Genomic DNA, 8071 nt, shown 5'->3' on the forward strand with positions numbered 1-8071 from the left:
CTTAGTTAATGCGATTCCCCAAGATTTATTTTTTCCCTCTCAAGGACTTCAACAAAGGGACTCTCTCCTATCCATTTATTCTTGCTAAGAAATGATTTTCCAAAATCCTCCAAGTTATTGAAATTAATGATCTTATTCATAGAATAAAAATTCATAAGGAAGCCCCTTTAATATCCCATCTATTTTTTGCAAGTGATGTTTTCATTTTCCCAAAAGCCTCTAGGGAATAAGTGGCTAACTTACTGCATCTAGTTGATTCCTTTCAGTAGAAAGGAATGTTAGTCATAAAGAAGAGAAACTCCTCAAGAGGCAGCCAAGAATGGATAGTCTAGATTGTAAGACAAAATATTTAGAAGTTCCCCTATTTTGGAAAAGACAAGAGCTCAATCATTTCAATATCTTTTGGAAAAATTAAGGAGTAAATTGAGTAGATGACTTGCTTCCCATTTGTCCTAGGCTTGGATATTAATCTTTTTGAAATCAGGCCTTCAAGTTGTGTTGAACCATGCTATGTCCATGTACTAGCTGTCAACTATAATTAATTACAAAATAGATAAAATTTAGAGGAATTTTTTGTGGGCAATAGGGACTATCTCCAATACTTTTCACTAGACAAACTGGGATGCCTTTAGGATTTGAAGAAGTCTATAGAAATGAATAAAGATTTCTAGTGGAAGTTGGCCTGGTGTTTCCTTGATAATCATCATGCTTGGTGGGTTTAGCTCTTGAGAGCTAAATATGTGAACGACCTCACTCTTTTTCCTATCAAATTAAAGTCTAGGGCTTCAATGATTTGGAGGAATATCTTATACTCTTTAAAGGAGTTATATACTAACATAGGTTTTAAGGTCTCTCAAGATTCTCAGGTTAATGCTTGGAATGTCCCTTGGATTAACAAGGATTCTTCTTTTGTAACTTGATGGACCCTCCCCTTATGAGTATAAGAACCTCTCCATTGTAAACTTATAAAGAAGGATGGGTTTTGGGATGATGCTAAAATTAGGGACCACTTTGAACCGATGTGGTTTGACCTTATTTTTGAAGGGAAGGGAGATCCATCATATGGGTGGCCAACCATGCAAGAAGGCTGGGCGAAATTTCAAAAATTTCTTTCTTCCTTTTGGGAATCATATTCCCAGTTTTAGAAAAATTGTATTTTTCAAGGATCATTCTTGAAACAAATTGGACCAGATCTGAACCAAAGAATAGGAAGAGAAGAACCTGATACGGAATCCATGCAAATCCTCCTTCCAATGTAGGTGTTTACGTCCAAAGAGAGTGCCAAATCTGTCACCTACTGAAGGTGACGCAGCTTAGGATGATGCAGGATCGACAGGGAGGTTTTTTAACAAGAACCCCAATTCTTCAGCAAGAATCACACTTAGGATGTGAGCATAGCTTCAAGATTGTTTCTTCTAGCAAAAAACAATATCAAGATCGAATCTTGATCAGTCCAAGATGGAGATTGAATAGGGTACATGGCGGCAAGAACAGAGGGGGAAAAAGCAGAAAGAGAATGCTCTCTTCTGAAGAGAATTTGCCCTCCTATTTATAATCTTCTTTTGGATCAACTTCCTAATCTAATTAGGAAAGAATTCTTTTGATTCAAACCTGTATTTGAATCTGGACTCTTAAAAGAATTCTTTTGATTCAAATCTGTATTTGAATCTGGACTCTTAAATAGTTAAGACTTATCTTATCCATCAACTAATCTTATTCTGATTATAAACCCAATTCACCACTTTCTATTTAATCTAATTAAATACCTAATTCGATGTGGGCTTTTAAGGCCTATTAAGCTTTTAGGCTCACTTCTTTTAACTGTTGGCTAACTTGGTTCTTTTTGTATGGTGTGGGACCTTAGCATTGATTTCTACCGAAGACATATGGGTTCATCCTAGCCTTTATTACAAGGCCTAGCCGAATGAACCCCTGAACCCATCAATATGAGCTCTTAGTGGGCCCAACATATACACTAGATGGTCCTTGAGTCCAACCACTTTATGAAGGCTTAGGGACTATGGACTTATGTGAGATTAGGCCATCAGGTTTATTATCCCTAAATAGTCTTACATTTAAACCTCACAGCCCTTAATGATCAAACACTACCCAACAAGAGAGGACATTTCCCTCAGCTGCAAGGTACAATATTGCACTATCTACTCACATGTTTAACCATAATATATATGTCATAAAAAACCAATGTTTAAGTAGCATGAATGCTATTGGCTTCAATTGTTTTTTCATGAGAAAATGTATCATCAATTTTATTTTTTTGACTAGTGCAAAGGGCATGTGCTATGCATATCATAAACTACCTTTCTTGGGGTGTTCTGGTTCCTCTTAGTGTTCTCTTGTTGGTGTGTTTATTTGTGGTTAGAGTCCTTGCATGTTTGGATTGCTCTTAGGGTTTTGGTTGGAAGTTCTTGTGTTTGTGTGTTGCAAGGAGCACTGATCCATGTGTTTCTCTTCGTACTTTTCCATTGTATTAGTCTTCATTATATGTAGTTTTGATAATGATATTGTATTTATTGTTTTTATCCATTGTTTATTGCATTGTCTTTCTTTTCTTGATGGTTTTGTGTCTGTTATGTTCACAAGTTGTTTGGTTGTAGCACTAGCGAGTAATGGCCTCTGATGAGTAATGACTCCTTAAATTATTAGCATTAATGAATTGCTCGGTGAGGGTTATGGTTTGTCACTCGGAAGATGACAATAGAGTTGAGAATTTGTAGTGTACTAATTTCAAATTCAAGTAGAGTTCATATGGTATAGAGGTGTCTTGGATTTATTTCATAATAAGTGAAAAAAAACATTAACAAATAATGGTTGTGCTAGAGGTGTGATGGTTGCACTACAATAAAAAGGACCTTTGAGCCGTGATAGAGAGTGGTTACATGGTTGTCTTAGAGTTAGAGGATAATAAAAAAACAAAGGTGTGTTAACTGTATTTCATTTGTTAATTAAATGAAATGCAAAATTGTGAATGAAATGCAGTTGATGGGGTTTTCAGCCCCTTTGGGAGCGACATGTGAATGAAATGCAAAATTGTTTATGGAAGATACAAGTAAAAAACCCAAAATTTGCCATGATTTTTGGGACTCAGTTGGGCAAAGTCCTTTGAATTATTAATGAAAAAACAAGAAAAAATGATGAAATTAAACTTGATTCATACTAATATAGTGAGATGTCATTGGAGTTGGGTAATGAGGAGAGGATGGAGTTTGGGTTTCCAAGCGCAGAGAACAAAAATGACAAAGACAATATCTAGTTTCCTATTTAAATGACTTTTCTAACCCTTCTTTCATGTGTACAATCAACATAGGTGTTCATATTTTAACTTTACACCTTACGTGGTGTTTGGTTTCATTGTTATTTTCTGAAACACGCAATACAATAGTATGGTGTTTTCTTTGAAATGGCAACGAAAGGAGGAGTTTGATTCCATTGTCGTTTATTGAAAATATTACATCACATTGTAGCCACATCAGCAACTATACCTTGAAACATTTTCAGAAAGCAAAAAACATTAGCAACCATACATTGTTTTCTTAGAAATGACATTTCCTGAAGTGGGCCATTTTTTAAGAATCAAGTAATGTGTTTTTTTTTGCCTAATCAAATAGCATATCACAACACATTTTTTACTATTTTTGAGAATATCTAATGTGGCATTGTTTTCTTAGAAAACAAGAATAGAACCAAATGCCTCCTTAAGTGAGTGTTTTTCTCTAGATGAATTGTATTAGAAGTGAAGTTTTTTTCACAAATGCAGATTTAGCACAATTTTCTCAAATTGAAATGGATAATTTTTTTTTTCAGAAATTGTCGTCTCAAGGTTATTCTAATCTAAAGAAATATGAAACAAGGTTAAATGGGTTTGGGTCAAAATTGCTAACCATAAATTGAGGATATACAAGTGGTAGCCCATATACAAGCTAGAGTCTGCAATTAAGAAGAATGTTTTCAATCCACTTTTGATCTGGATAACTGAACTCTTTGAACCATCACCCAACCAAATTGTCGAGTTTGGTTTTTGTAGAGCTTGGAAATTGACTAAAAGTCATGGACTTTATAAATAACCATCCCACTTGGGTGGTTAAACAATTTATCCATTCCACCCAGTTAGACTAGTTCACAGGTTGGGCTTCAAGCTCAGGTTTACACTATTTTGGGCAACTGAGCTTAACCCATGAACAAGTCAAGACCTGAACCAAGTCACAAATTATACATACTAATACATGTTATACATGCACATGCACACACATATATTAGAGAAGTGGGGGTGTCTATAATATTATATATTCATCACAATAAAAACAAAAAATTGTTATAAATAGAAACCATTTTTTTACTTATGATGGAAATGGGATACATAAAATTAGAAAAAATATTTAATATCTAATCCCTAATCTTACTGCTTGAGCAAAATAGTTCAATGATTTAATAATTAGAGATTTAGGTTATTAACCAAGTCAATGGTTTTGCACAACCAAGAAGATTGTTGATGAAAGGACATAAAATCTTGGATAGATTATTGACCAATTCAAGTTGTTGATTCAATTAAAGCTAAAAAATCACTAATAGAAATCAATGTTTTAAAAAATTATTAAAATTCGTATTTCCCTCTGGATGGTAGGTCAACGGTTAAATCATTTGGTTCAAGATAACCAACCTATAATGTTAAATATATTAAATAATAAAACATAAAAATATAAAAAATCATAAATCCTATAGAAATAATCAAACATGTATATAATATCATTATATTCATCATATTAAACAAAACACATATGTTAATGGAAGATTATTGTTATTAATGAAGGAATTCATTAAAAATAGAAAAAAGAGAATTAATGCATAACCCATGGATTGATAGTTCAATTAGTCAAGTTATCAAGTTGTTGAAAGAAAGTGGTTTAGGTTGAATCTTGACAAACCAACTCCATGCTTCTATTTAAGGGAAATCGTTTTCAACTAGCTAGGCCAATTGACCTAAACGTTTCAGTTTGGGCCTAGGTTTTTGTGTTTAAGGCCCACTTGGGCTTGGTTTTGCATAAGCCCTGCAAGTTTCTTAACTAGGCCTGGCTCAACCCGCATACACACATATGCTTATATGTTATTTTATATATTTATATTTAAATATTATAAAATGATATCTCTTTTAATACATAATATACATATAACATTTTATACCATGTTGTATGAAATAATTTTTACACATACTATATAACATATAATATAAAATATTACATGCTCACCATTATTGCAAATTTCCATACAATGCACTTGTACATTTACTAGTTCACTAAAGAAACAAAACAATAAGTTGTTTACAATTAAGCCAGTTCATCTATTAGGAAGATGGTAATGTACTAAAAATAAAGATATGCTACACATAATGAGAGTGACTCCAAATAAGTGTAACAAGTGTCCTTTCAATTAGTATGTGTTCCATGTATTGGTGTACATGGCATGGTTTTGTCCTGCCACTTGCATTGTAGCGGGCTGTGCTGGCATGACTTGATAAATCCTTGAGGGGTTCTAGCATGGGCCCTCGTTGGCCCATGGGCTAGCACAAATTTTTGTTATAAAGGAAAAATTTTAAAATATATATTTATATATTATTAATATAAATAATATATATTGATATTTGATATATACGTAAATATACATATGGGTTATGCTAAGCATGACACACATCGTGGTGGGCTGTGTTGGCTCATGGGTGGCCTGACTCTTTTACACCTATAGTCCCATGTCTGGATCGATTAATGATTGGGTCTACTTGGTAGGACTGAATTAAACCATGTTCATAGTCCTAAATCAGTCCTAGAAAGGGATAGTCCCAGACAAGCTACAAAAGACTACCTAAAGCAAAGAGATACAAAACCAGGTTCATAGAAAAAAGAGAGGAGGCTAGCCATGGGACAACCTACCTCTACCTCTCCTTTCTTTTCCTCTTCCATTTGTACTATGGGACATTTTTTATGGTCAAACATATTACGTGATTAATAATACATAATGGGCCTCCCAGCTTTTTCATAATTTTTATTATACTCTATGACTAAAAGGGTAAATTTTATATGCAATATTTAAGATAATTTTGCTTAAAAAACACTTGTTTTATCAATATATAAACAAATTTAATATTTATTAAGGTTATATTATCAAAAATGGAGTTTCAAGTTTGAAGGCCTTCAAGTTGTTATATTATAGGCAATTTTATATATTATATTTAAAATATCATCAGGTCTAATTGGACTAGACCTAATTAACTTTTTTATTTCAGTTTGGGATGATTGCAAATATAAATATGTACAATGCAAATTCAACTATTCCTAGACCTTGTGATTGAGTTGCACATATTTTTGTCCAACGACTAGACCAATATTCCATTAGGCACAATTGCTCCCTTATCTAGTCTTAAATTCAAGATTTTTTTGAGATCTCTTTGATTCTTTTTGAGATGTAGTTTCTTTGCTTATTACTGAATGATTTTGTAGTGAATCTTTTCTTGCTCCACTTGCTCATCTTGTCTTTCGTTGAGGCCCAATTATCCTTCTAGTGACGGATGTGGTGAAATATTGCTTTCATCACTAGAGGAAACATCATTAGAAGTAAGCGTATGTATTTGTTCTACAAATAGTTTTTCATCAAAGACTACACCTCTACTATATGTCACATGTTGGGTTGTTGAATTCCATAACTTGTACCCCATTGATTCCCTTCTCATACCCAATAGAGTTACAAGGTTTAAATTTAGCATCCAACTTGGATCTTTCCCCTTCATGCACATGAACATATGTAGAACATCCTAAAACTCTCAACGTGTTATAGTCAACTGTCATTTCAGTCCAAATTTCTTTATGAATTTTGCATCCAATTACTGAATTTGGTGATTTATTCACTAGATAGCAGTTTGTATTTATTGCTTTTGCCCAAAATGCTTTAGACGATCCAACATGCAACCTCATGCATCTGACTCTCTCTGTTAAAGTTCCATTTATTCTCTTTACATTTGTTGAGGTGTTTTTGGATTTGAAAAATGTCTTTTGATTTCATGGCTTTTGTATAATTTTAGGAACTTATCTTTGTCAATGTAATCCATTCCATTATCATTCCTTAAGCAACTCACCATTTTTCTTGTTTGTAATTCCACCTCAACCTTCTATTCTTTAAATTTCATAAATACCTGACTTATGCTTTAAGAAATACACCCAAACCCTCCTAAAGTAATCATCAATGAAGGTTACAAAGTAATGAGCATCACCCTTAGATGGAATAGGGGTTGGACCCCATACATCAGAGTGAATATACTCTAATTATGTATGTATCCTATCTTGTCCTAAAAGACACTCTATGTTGCTTTCCATATACATAATACTTGTAGAATTTTAGTTTATAGTCTTTACCCCACTTTTTCCCTCCTAGAATGTAGAGATTGCCTTCTCTTCTTCCCTTCATTATAGTCATTGATCTTCTCTTAACTTTGACATCACCATCTATCCCTATAAATGAGCAACCATTTGCTTCAAGTGTATTTGAGGAGATAAGATTTTTCTTCAATGTTGAAATGTTTCTATCACTATTAATTGTCCTTACATATTCATCAAACATTTTTTTTTTCTAATGGAACCAATCCCCAAAGTTTTGCAAGATGCATAATTTCCCATGAGAACAATACCACCAACATGTGGTTCATAATTGTCAAACCATTCCTTATGTAGACACATGTGGTAGGAACATCTAAAATCAGCAAGCAACCAAATTTCTGCAAAGTCCCTTCCCTTATCGGAGACTAAAAGTACCTCATTGTCTTGTTTTGTTGCAACACTTGTTCACTTTGTTTTATGTTCACTTTCTTTTTCTTCCTTGTCTCTTTTTCTTTGTTTACAATCTTTCTTCATATGTCTCTCCCTATGATAGTAAAAAGCACTTGAGTTCTTTGGTTTTGAATTTTGATCTTGACCTTTCTTCTTTTTCTTTCACTCTTTTTTTTAGACCTTGGCATAGTTAAGAAATAAATCACATTTAGAGAAGCTCCAAAGAAAAGAACCAAAGTCGAATA

Source organism: Nelumbo lutea, chromosome 8, assembly GCF_056320005.1.
Source record: "Nelumbo lutea isolate HS-2025 chromosome 8, American lotus-T2T, whole genome shotgun sequence".
In the NCBI taxonomy this organism is placed as follows: Eukaryota; Viridiplantae; Streptophyta; class Magnoliopsida; order Proteales; family Nelumbonaceae; genus Nelumbo; species Nelumbo lutea.